General features: G+C 47.9%; 2 long non-coding RNA genes across 2 annotated transcripts in view; one reads left to right on the top strand and one right to left on the bottom strand.

Moving 5' to 3' along the window:
• LOC127001983 (uncharacterized) overlaps positions 1-5,809 on the top strand; it is a 22,477-nt gene extending 16,668 nt beyond the window's left edge. Inside the window, exons 3-4 of the long non-coding RNA XR_007755621.1 lie at positions 1,653-1,772; positions 5,100-5,809. This is a non-coding gene — a long non-coding RNA (uncharacterized LOC127001983). The remainder of the gene's footprint in view (positions 1-1,652; positions 1,773-5,099) is intronic.
• LOC127001982 (uncharacterized) lies at positions 5,599-10,395 on the bottom strand. The gene is made up of 2 exons (XR_007755620.1): positions 5,922-10,395; positions 5,599-5,827 (listed from the first exon to the last, which is right to left on the bottom strand). It is a non-coding gene; the product is annotated as an uncharacterized LOC127001982 (long non-coding RNA).
• Positions 10,396-12,500: the final 2,105 nt, after the last annotated feature.

Raw genomic sequence — 12,500 nt, 5'->3', positions numbered from 1 at the left:
CGACTCAAAAATGCTGCGATTCACACCCACCGCTTCCCGGCCACGAGGGTGGCCGAGCAGCCGTGCCACCCACCGAACGGCTGCCGGCGGCCGTCCAGAGTCCGTCCAGTGGGTGGCCGGACGGCGACACCGGTAAGGTTCACACCTTGACCTCACTCTTGGAGTCAGGTCAAGATGTCCACCGTGCGCCGGCCGATTACCGACAGGCAAGGACCGTGGACTATAATGAGCCTTGCTCGAATCGGGAGGTATACTCCAGCTCGCGGGCCCTGGGTCTGCTCCTACTGTGTGTGTGGGGGGGGGATAATCTTTGATCCACCACCACCACCACCTCCTCCTCTTCCTCTCACGTTGAATCTAGCACCGCATCCGTCACGGCTGTGGTGTCGGGGCTGAGTGCCTCTCCTCGCCTGGACCCTCGGCTTGCCCAAGGCCAGTATTCTCTGACGCTTCCGCCTCTCACGTCAACTATTTCCAAAGGCCAAAGAGGAGATGAGTCGGGTTCCAGTGAGTGTTTTTAGGTTCATAGTACAAAAGAGTCAAACTACCACCAGTCCTAAGATTACCAATGGAAGTTCCCAAAACTCCTACGAAAGCCTCGTCAAACAGGTAATGCTGGGCGCCGAAATGTTGAAGGTCGGTACTGGCAGACGCTTCCGCCCCTCACAGCAACCATTTTCGACTGCCAAAACGGAGATCAGTCGTGTTCCAATCAGTATTTTTTTAGGTTCATGGTACTGATGAAGGGTCAGACTACCAGAGGAGTCATGAAACCACCACTGAAAATGCCCAAAACTCCTCCGAAAGCCTCGTCAAATACGTGAGGCGGGTGTCGAGAATGTGACCCCAGAGCCCGTATTCTCGGGTCAAAACTTACTGATAGAGAAGATAAGTATAAGTATTTGGGGGTTTGTAGAGATGATAAGTTGAGGGGTTGTGAGAATAACCAGCTGGTACTCTGCAAATGTAATCAAGGTTTGCATTTCCTTCGTGCACTGAGGAATTTTAATGTGGATATCATTACAATGTTTTATAAGCCCGTGATAGAATCTCTCGTCAGTTTTTCAATTATTAATTGGTATGGCCGTTTGACCAAGAAAGATAAAAAAAACTAAACAAAACTGTGTCGGGTCAGGGGTTCTCACCCACCACAGGCCCAAAGGTCAACGGGTCGGAGATGAGCACCGGCGCCAGGCGCACTATGGCGCATGCCCCACTTCGCCTTCTCGTGCTTTTCATGCCAAACTACATTCATGCAATAATTAACGAGCGCGTCTTAATTCTTTCATCCCTTTCTCTGGTAAACTCTGGGACAGCCTTCCTCCGTCAACATTCCTCCTGGGTGCGGCTTGAACTCTTTCAAGAAGGGTGTCAAGGCACCTCTCCAAATGACTCTGGCCTATATTTCTAACACTTCAATTGAACACTGTTTGCGGGAGCGGCGCCATTGCGGGGTTTTTTGATTCCTAATTTTAGCGCCCTTGAGCTGCCTCTTATTTTATTAAAAAAATAATAATAATCTTAAAGAATGAACTGCCAACTTCAGCAGAACGTCTCAACAGAAAGCAGCAAAAACTGTTTGACTGGCTCTTGTTCTTGTGCAAGCCTTGACCCTGAGCCTCGCCCTAACGCGCCGGGTCCTCCACACACAGGCACGATGATGAGCCGCCTCCTGCCCGTGCTGCTGCTGGTGGTGTCGCTGCTGCTGCTGCTCGTCGGCCAGCTGCCCTTCGCCGCCGCCAACCCAGTAAACCCCCAACCACACTGCATTGGTGAGGCCCGGAGAATGTATGCTAGTGTGTACGTGAGAGTGCTGAAGCGGCTGAGGGGCTAAATTTCAACCACTAATTATATGGATTCTGTCAAGCAAGGCTTTTCTTAGATGGCTGAAAATAAACTGCCGGGTCTGAAATACTGAACGAATGCAGCTTTAGTACACCCACCCACACCCACTCTCTCTCTCTCACAGTCTTCTACCTCTTAAATTCCGCCCCCATGTTGCCTCTATCTTCTGTCGATATTTCCACGCTGACTGCTCTTCTGAACTTGCTAACTGTATGCCTCCGCCCACCCTCCCGCGGTCCTGCTGCACACGACTTTCTACTCAAGCTCATCCCTATACTGTTCAAACCCCTTATGCAAGAGTTAATCAGCATCTTCATTCTTTCATCCCTTGCATTGGTAAACTCTGGAACAGCCTTCCTTCGTCTGTATTTCTTCCTGCTTATGACTTGACCTCTTTCAAGAAGAGTGTATCAAGACACCTCTCCACCCGAAATTGACCTCTCTTTTTTGGCCACTCTTTACTTTTCGCTTTTGTGAGAGCAACGGTTAGCGGTTTTTTCTACAATTTATTTTTGTTACCCTCGAGTTGCTTCCTGTAAAGTAAAACACACACACACACACACACACACACACACGGATTCTTACCGTTGACTCCGGATTCTTTCCGTTGACTAGGAGTGGTTACTGTCCCCCCTTGAGCAAGGGGGATAGGGTGTGTGATGTGTGAGGTCCTGGCAGTATCCAGAGATCGACGATAATGATCATGCACTTGCTCATGTCGGGAGGGTAGTACTGCTGCTGAAAGCGAGTCCAACTCATGATCAGGCCGTGGTGAATTACACACCTCTCCGGTAGCTCAATCGGTAGAGCGCTGCGCTGCAAGGCTTCACGGCCAAACAGGAGGCGGTTCGAGCCCCGCTCAGGCCGGATTCTTTCCGTTGACTAGGAGTGGTTACTGTACCCACTTGAGTAAGGGGGATGGTGTGTGTGGTGTGTGAGGTCCCGGCAGTACCCAGAGATCGACGACAAAGAGCACTTGCTCACGTCGGGAGGGTACCTGCACCGTAGTGTTGCACCGTGCCCCAGTATTTTTCCTGCCCAAAACACCGCACCGTAGTGTTGCACTGTGCCCCAGTATTTTTCCTGCCCAAAACACCGCACCGTAGTGTTGCACTGTGCCCCAGTATTTTTCCTGCCCAAAACACCGCACCGTAGTGTTGCACTGTGCCCCAGTATTTTTCCTGCCCAAAACACCGCACCGTAGTGTTGCACTGTGCCCCAGTATTTTTCCTGCCCAAAACACGGAGTCATGGGCCCGTAGTGTGGGACGCCAACCACTGCACCGCGGAGGCGTACATGTACGTTCGAAGGAGTCATGGGCCCGTAGTGTGGGACGCCAACCACTGCACCGCGGAGGCGTACATGTACGTACGAAGGAGTCATGGGCCCGTAGTGTGGGACGCCAACCACTGCACCGCGGAGGCGTACATGTACGTACGAAGGAGTCATGGGCCCGTAGTGTGGGACGCCAACCACTGCACCGCGGAGGCGTACATGTACGTACGAAGGAGTCATGGACCCGTAGTGTGGGACGCCAACCACTGCACCGCGGAGGCGTACATGTACGTACGAAGGAGTCATGGGCCCGTAGTGTGGGACGCCAACCACAGCACCGCGGAGGCGTACATGTACGTACGAAGGAGTCATGGGACCGTAGTGTGGGACGCCAACCATTGCACCGCGGAGGCGTACATGAACGTACGAGGGCGTCATGGGCCCGTAGTGGGACGCCTACCACTGCACCGCGGAGGCGTACATGTACGTACGAAGGAGTCATGGACCCGTAGTGTGGGACGCCAACCACTGCACCGCGGAGGCGTACGTGTACGTACGAAGGAGTCATGGACCCGTAGTGTGGGACGCCAACCACTGCACCGCGGAGGCGTACATGCACGTACGAAGGAGTCATGGGCCCGTAGTGTGGGACGCCAACCACTGCACCGCGGAGGCGTACATGTACGTACGAAGGAGTCATGGGCCCGTAGTGTGGGACGCCAACCACTGCACCGCGGAGGCGTACATGCACGTACGAAGGAGTCATGGGCCCGTAGTGTGGGACGCCAACCACTGCACCGCGGAGGCGTACATGCACGTACGAAGGAGTCATGGGCCCGTAGTGTGGGACGCCAACCACTGCACCGCGGAGGCGTACATGCACGTACGAAGGAGTCATGGGCCCGTAGTGTGGGACGCCAACCACTGCACCGTACGACACACCACATGCACCTACGATCGAAGGAGTCATGACCATAGCTGGGCGTTATCGCGATACTTTATCGCTGATAACAAAATCGGGTTATCGGCCATCCGCTACTTATTTATATATAAATATCGGTATCTTCGTTACCTTTGTGACCCAACTAGCGATAATCGCAACTTTTTTTTCCGCCTCTCAGAAAAAAACGTTGTCTCCTCACTACTGCGCATGCGTGGCCCGGGCGCCCGGTGTTGTATGAAAAAACATCCGGGTATGAAATATCTTCGGTGAAGAGATTTCATACTTAGATCATCAACATTAAAACACTTGGTTATTTTTTTTTTATGTTAGACTAAAAAATCACTATATCAAAGAAAAAATTCATTTAAATTTGCCCAAGAAATGATTATTCATTGCCTGAAATTTGTGATCCCGTTGTAAAGAGCGCAAACAGAGACCAGCGGCTTGTGTTATCACATGGCGGCGTGGCGCGTGGCCTCTCAGCTGGGTCTCGAGTGACGGAGTGAGTGCCAGTGTTCCGGTTCCCAGTGCTTCAGTGCTTCTTTACTGAAGTGACTGTTAAAGTGTTAATGGTGATAAGTAAGAATAACTGAATAAGTAGTGATGGGCCAGTTCACGAGAGACCAGTATTTGTAAACAAAAGCGCCAGCTTTTGACGGTGGGAACGCCAAATAACACAACACCGGTTCAGGCGCTTCTAGTATTACCGTCCATATGTACGTGTCAACGTGTGGTTTTCAGGTTTTGTAAGTTTTCTAAAATACAGATAATGAAAATTTGAATTCATCTATCTTTTCTATTTGAAATATCAATATAGTATCGTTTTCGCCTATCGGAATTATCGCTAGCTAGTATTGGAATTGTGGATTTATATCGGGTATCGGTTATCGCCTATATTTGTGTCTCCAGTTAACGAATATCGGTTATCACCGATAAGGATTTCCATTATCAGTTATTGGGTATCGGGAATAAGGTTTTCCGTTATCGTGCCCAGCAATGGCCATGACTAAATTTTTCCTCTTCCATCTTCCAACAGTCTGTCCGGTGTGTCCACCCTGCACACAGCTGGAGGACGGCGTCTGCCGCGAAATTTTTGGCTGCACCAAGTGAGAGGGCGAGTGTACACCACCACGATGCACGGCCATCCCCTCCCTGACACACACACACACACACACACCGGCATGACGCACGACAACAATCTCCTCCCTTACACACACACACACACACACACGAGCGCTGCGCTGCCAGGCTTCACGGTCTGACAGGACGGCGGTTCGAGCCCGCTCAGGCCGGATTCTTTCCGTTGACTAGGAATGGTTATTGTACCCCCTTGAGCAAGGGGGATGGGGTGTGTGGTGTGTGAGGTCCTGGAAATACCCACAGATCGACGATAAAGAGCACTTGCTCATGTCGGGAGGGTACCTCCTGGCGATTACGAGTCCAACACGTGATCAGGCCGTGGGGGTGATATACACACACACACACACACACAGCCAAGCAGACACCCTGTCTCCTGTAATAAAAGTCAAGTTAAATCCCTTAACACCTTCCTTTGTTCACCTTGGCACAACAGTTCACTTTAGGTCCTTCCCGGCAATAAGGAAAAGTTAGGTATTGTTGTGCAAAGAATCAAGGCTTCATTTTCACCTGAGGAACAACATGTAACCTGCACCTCACCTCAGTAAACAGTAAAGAGCAAACATGCCAGGGAAAAGAATGCACCTGTGTAACAACTGTATCCTCCCTTACATTCAATGCCTGCACCTCCCCTCACAGCTACACAAAACAGTGAACATGCCAGGGGAAAAGAATGCACCTGTGTAACAACTGTATCCTCCCTTATATTAAATGCCTGCACCTCCCCTCACAGCTACACAAAACAGTAAACATGCCAGGGAAAAGAATGCACCTGTGTAACAACTGTATCCTCCCTTATATTCAATGCCTGCACCTCCCCTCACAGCTACACAAAACAGTAAACATGCCAGGGAGAAGGATGCACCTGTGTAACAACTGTATCCTCCCTTATATTCAATGTCTGCACCTCCCCTCACAGCTACACAAAACAGTAAACATGCCAGGGAGAAGGATGCACCTGTGTAACAACTGTATCCTCCCTTATATTCAATACTAAATATCAGTGTGTGCAAATGGTTCATATGATTCAATGCTAAATAACAATAAAAGTGCAAATGGTTAAGGTGTTTTCTCTCCAAGTATTCATGGGTCAAGAAGAGGATCAGAGCCCAGGAAGGAGCTGAGGAAAAGTAAAACGATGGCAAGCCCCAGGAAGACAGAGTTGCCTGAATGCCCCCGAGGCTGTGAGAGTCAGAGTAGATTTAGTGCAAGGCTGAATATGAGGTACAGAACACTCCTTGGCAGTTACGACATGATAGTGTTGCTGAAAGGAAATAAAAGGCTGTGTAAGAGAAGGAAGATGAAAGAAAATGTAGGCAAGAGTAAGTGACTGGTACTTGAAAAAGGGCAAAGAGGAGACCACTGATTCTGCCAGCCACACAGAGCCAAGGCGGAGCACGGCAGCGTGAGGACTGGCTGGGGGAAGAAGTGTTGGGGAAGGCACTGGATTTACGGGCAAGAAACCCCGGCTATTCCCCTGGCTTGTGCTCCTTAGCTGGAGGAGGAATAATAAAACTGTCAAATAGAGAACCTACTTTTCCCATGCAATTATAAAGAAATAGAAGGAACTTCATTCCTGACCACCTTCTGGACCCAAGAAAATTCAATAAAAAAGTAAAGATGCAAACGTGCCATCACTTGGACACTCTTCACTGAACGGTTCAGCTGCCATCTTGGCACATCTTGTGGCAGCATGAGCCTCATTTGCCAGGGAGGTGCAGCGGTGGAGCCGGAGACGTCCAGAGAAAAATCCTGAGGCAGCAAAAGAGTGCTGCAGTCAGTGAGTTAATGAGGTGCTGAGTCAGAGGTGGAGCTGCTGACAGCTAAGAGAAAAATCCTGAGGCAGCAAAAGAGTGCTGCACAGTCAGTGAGTTTATGAGGTGCTGAGTCAGAGGTGGAGCTGCTGACAGCCCAGAGAAGAATCCTGGGGCAGCAAAAGAGTGCTGCACAGTCAGTGAGTCAATGAGGTGCTGAGTCAGAGGTGGAGCTGCTGACAGCCCAGAGAAGAATCCCAGGCCAACAAAAGAGTGCTGCACAGTGCTGTAAGTATTAGTACTGTAAAATGCAGGTATTTTCTGCAATGAAAAAGGTTGTTTCATGTCCCTGACCTGACAACTCGACACCATCTTCCAGTCTTCCCCTATTCTTCGACAACACTCGGCTGTCCCTTTCTTCTGCACTAGACATTCTCCGTCAACCCATAACTCAAATCTTAACTAGAAACTTCATGTCTCTTCTCTTGCTAAATCACCCTCATGGTTGTCAGGCAATACTGTCCACACACAGGGCCGGCCGTGCCAAATCCGCATGGCATGTACATCTCCTGTGTGGGGCTGCCACACACACAGCCCTTTTGGACAGGTGAAGGCATCAACCCTTCTCTTGATGACACTCTTAAATTCTGCCACAATGTTGCTTCTCTTTTCATCTTCTATTGATAGTTTCATGGTGACTGCACTTATGAACTTCCTACAGCAACTGCATGTCTCTCCCTCCCCTGCCCTCGCTACACACAACTTTCTACTCTATCTCATGCTATCCAAATCTCTTATGGAAAAGTTAATCAACATCTCCTTTCTTTCATCCCCTTCACAGGAAAACCCTGGAACAGCCTCTTTGTCTGTATTTCCTCCTGCCTGCAAACTGACTGCCTTCAAGAGGGGAGTAGCAAGACCTCTCCAAACAATTTGGAATTATAATCTTGAATGTTCAGCCTTTGGCTACAGAGAAGTGGTGACACAGCGGGCTTGTATTCAGTATCCTTCTTCTGCCCTGGACCTGCTGCCTTTGCTGTAATAATGTAAAAACAGAATGTTCTGCCTTTTGCTACAGAGAAGTGGTGACACAGCGGGCTTGTATTCAGTATCCTTCTTCTGCCCTAGAGCTGCTGCCTTTGCTGTAATAATGTAAAAACAGAGAGGGCATTTTGGTTAAAGGCAACAAAAGAACAGGACGGCGTAAGCTTAAGCTGAGGAAGACCCTGCAGACACAACACTGCAAAGCTTAGTCTCAAGTTTGTAAGTCCTGGTGCCTGGAACAAGATGAAGGCAGAGGCAGTACAGGTGAGGAGCATCCACAACTTGAAGACTGTTGGATGGAGCAAATATGGAGACAGGACAACTTGAGATTAACTCAAATCCTGTATACTACAGCCACGTGTGCACGCACGCACACACATACACATGCAGTCCCTCACACACACACACACACACACACACACACACAAAGGGAGAAAACAGGGAGGAGGTGTGATGTTGATGGTAAAAAAAGGCATTAGGGTGGAGGAGGTGATTGAGGGTAAAGGCTTGGCAGAGGTGTTGGAAGTGAAAATTGTGTGAGCTGAAGGAAGGAGGCAGCATGAAGTAGGGTACGTGTCCCCAAGAACAAGCGCATGGGAGTTGCGAGAATATGAACAAATGATACAAGACACTATGAGTTGCCGGGATGGAATGTTGAGGGAGTGTGAGAGAATAATTATAATGGGTGAGTTCAACTGCAAGGAGGTGGAATAGGAGGATTGGCAGACGCAGGGAACAGACAAGTCGTGGGGAGGAAGACTCCTGCAACTGGCAATGGAACATGTGCTGACTTAGTGGATTAAGGAACATACCAGATTCGGGAATGAAAGCGAGGCATCAAGACTAGACCTGGTATTTAGTAAGGAGCCAGAAATAATAGAAAATCTTAAAATAGATTGTCCAATAGCGAAGTGACCATGCGGTTGTGGAATTTGAAGTATCAGAAAAGAAAGCAATTGACCGAAAAAAGGATCACAAAATTGGGAGAAGCAACTACTGTAAGGCAGACTTTGTTAACATGAGAACTTTTTTTGAAAATGCAAAATGGAGTGGGCTGTACAAAGCCAAGAGTACACAGCATAAGTGGGAGGAGTTTTCAAAGCTATACAAGGAAGCCGAGAATAGATATGTCCCAAAGGTAACCAAAAAGGATGTTGGTAAAAAGGAGTGGTTTAACAAAAGATGCGAGGCGGCTAGAAAGAGAAAAGAGGAAGCTTGGAAGGGATGGGGGAGACAAAGAAGAATCAACTTGTGGAATGATTTCAAACAAGCAAGGAATGAGTATACAAAGACTAGAAGAGAAAAGGAAATATGAAAAAGATATAATTGACAAATGCAAAGACCAACCCAAACTATTCTATAGACATGTGAACAGCAAACTGAAGAATAGAGAAACAATCGATAAACTGAAAATGGATGGAACTACATATGAGAACCCAGCAGAGATGGAAGAGGTGATAAATAACAGCTTCCATAGAGTTTATACAAAAGAAGGAGATTTTGTACAATCCCCAGGCTAGGAAAGAGGAAGGGTTATGCAGGAGATACAGTTAACGGTGCAGGAGGTCAGGGAAAGTTTGAACAAGCTGGATGTAAGAAAGGCGACGGGGCCGGATGAAGTATCAGGGTGGATCCTGAAAGAATAATGTGAGCAACTTGCAGAGAAACTGCACACCATAATGAGCACCTCCCTGAGCGAAGGAAAGGTACCACAAGATTGGAAGAGAGCAAACATAGTACCGATTTTTAAGGGAGGCAAGAGAGAGGACCCATTAAATTACAGACCAGTATCACTCACTAGTGTGGTTGCGAAGATATGTGAGAGACTGGTTAAAAACAGGTGGTCAGATTTCTTAGAAAGTGAGAAAATTATCTCAGATTGCCAGTTTGGATTCTGGAGAGGGAGATCTTGTGTCACCAACTTGTTATGTTACTACTCAAGGGTGACTGATTTAATACAAGAGAGAGAAGGCTGGGCAGATGGAGTGTACCTGGATTTGAAAAAGGCATTTGACAAAGTACCGCACCGAAGACTAATTTGGAAAATTAAAAATAGGTGTGGAGTGGGTGATGGACTCATTAAGTGGCTGGAGGACTTCCTAACTAACAGGGAAATGAGGACAATAATTAGGGACAGGGTTTCCAACTGGTGTCCTGTGATGAGTGGGGTCCCGCAAGGTTCAGTGTTGGCACCAATAACGTTTGCTGTTTATATAAATGATATGGTGGACGGAGTGACCAGCTATGTGAGTTTGTTTGCAGATGATGCAAAGCTATTGAGCCGAGTGAAAAATGTGAAGGACTGTGAGGCATTGCAAAGGGACCTGGATAGAATATGGGAGTGGAGTGGTACATGGCAGATGGAGTTCAATCTTGGGAAATGTAAAGAAATGGAGGGGGGGGTTCCATCAAAGGCTGCAGCTCAAGGGCAAAAAAGAGAATACAATAAAAAAAAAACGCTACTCGCCGCTCCCACAAAAGTAAAAAGTAAAGAGTAGCCAAAAGAGAGATCAATTTCAGGTGGAGAGGTGTCTTGATATACTCTTCTTGAAAGAGGTCAAGTCACAAGCAGGAGGAAATACAAACGAAGGAAGACTGTTCCAGCGTTTACCAGTGAAGGGGATGAAAGAATGGAGATGCTGGTTAACTCTTGCATAAGGGGTTTGGACAGTATAGGGATGAGCATGAGTAGAAAGTCGTGTGCAGCGGGGCCGCGAGAGGGGGGGAGGCATGCAGTTAGCAAGTTCAGAAGAGCAGTCAGCATGAAAATATCGATAGAAGAGAAGGAACATGGCGGCGGAAATTAAGAGGTAGAAGGCTGTCAGTAAGAGGAGGAGAGCTTATGAGACGAAGAGCCTTAGACTCCACTCTGTCCAGAAGAGTTGTGTGAGTGGAGCCCCCCCACACATGAGATGAATACTCCAGACGAGGGCGAACAAGGCCCCTGTATATGGATAGCATCTGTGCGGGGGAGAAGAACAGGCGGAGACGATACAGAACGCCCAACTTCGAGGAAGCTAATTTAGTAGGAGAGGAGATGTGAAGTTTCCAGTTTTGATATTGAGCTATGGAAAGACCGAGGATGTTTAGTGTTGAAGGAGGTGACAGCTGGGTGTTGTCAAAGAATAGGGGATACGTGTTTGGAAGATTGTGTCGAGTTGATAGGTGAAGAAACTGGGTTTTTGAGGCATTGAAGGACACAAGGTCCCTTTTACCCCAATTGGAAATGATAGCAAGGTCTGAGGTTAAGCGTTCTGCAGCCTCCAGCATGGAGTCATGTAATTCCTGTAGAGAGGGTCTTCTGTTGAAAGAAGTTGAATAATGCAGAGTGGAGTCATCAGCGTATGAGTGGATAGGACAGTTTGTTATGGAAAGAGGATCATTGATGAATAACAGGAAGAGAGTGGGTGATAAGAGAAAGCCCTGTGGAACACCACTGTTGATAGGTTTAGGGGAAGAACAGTGACCGTCTACCACCGCAGAGATAGAACGGCCAGAAAGGAAACTAGAGATAAAGGAACAGAGAGAGGGATAGAATCCAAAAGAGGGCAGTTTAGAAAGCAAAGACTTGTGCCAGACTCTATCGAAAGCTTTCAATATGTCTAAGCAACTGAGAAAGTTTCACTGAAACGGCTAAGAGAGGATGACCAAGAGTCAGTTAAGAGAGCAAGAAGATCGCCAGTAGAACACCCCTTATGGAACCCATACTGGCAATAAGATAGAAGGTCAGAAGTGGATAGGTGCTTTTGAATCTTCCAGTTTGATAGGAGTGGTAGAAGATGTGAATATAATTATAAGATGGGAATTTAGATAATATGCAGAGGAGTGGAGGAAAAAGATTTGGGACTGTCTCAGAGAACATGTCACCGGACAAACACATCAACAGGATAACGGGACAACTCTGAATTTGCTGAGGAACATAAGGACGGCATTTGTGTACTTGGATGAGGAGATGATGAAGAAAATAATAGTTACAATGATAAGGCCAAGGTTGGAGTATGCAGCAGTGGTCTGGTCTCCTCACGAAAAGAAGAACATAAGGAAGCTGGAAAGAGTGCAAAGAGTGGCAACTAAGATGGTACCGGAACTTCGAGATCGGACTTATGAGGAGAGACTCAATAGAATGGGGCTCACAACCCTGGAGAGAAGAAGAGAAAGAGGAGACATGATGTACAGGATGGTGAGCGGGGTGGAGCATTTGGACAGAGAGGACCTGTGTGTGTGGAACGAGAGAGAAACAAGAGGACATGGAAAGAAGTTGAGGGCGACCACGTGTAGGAGAGATGTGAAAAAGTTTAGCTTCCCAAACAGAAGCATTGAGCTGTGGAATGGACTGGAGGAGGAGGTGGTTTGTGCAAGAAACATTCATGATTTTAAGGAAAAGTTGGATAAGAGAGGATATGGAGACAGGACAGCACAAGCATAGCTCTTTTCCCGTATGTCACAACTAGTTAAATACAACTAGATAAATACACACACACACCTTATGTGACAACTAGATC

Source organism: Eriocheir sinensis, chromosome 22 (assembly GCF_024679095.1).
Source record: "Eriocheir sinensis breed Jianghai 21 chromosome 22, ASM2467909v1, whole genome shotgun sequence".
Lineage (NCBI taxonomy): Eukaryota > Metazoa > Arthropoda > Malacostraca > Decapoda > Varunidae > Eriocheir > Eriocheir sinensis.
This window is presented reverse-complemented; position numbering and strand designations above follow the sequence as displayed.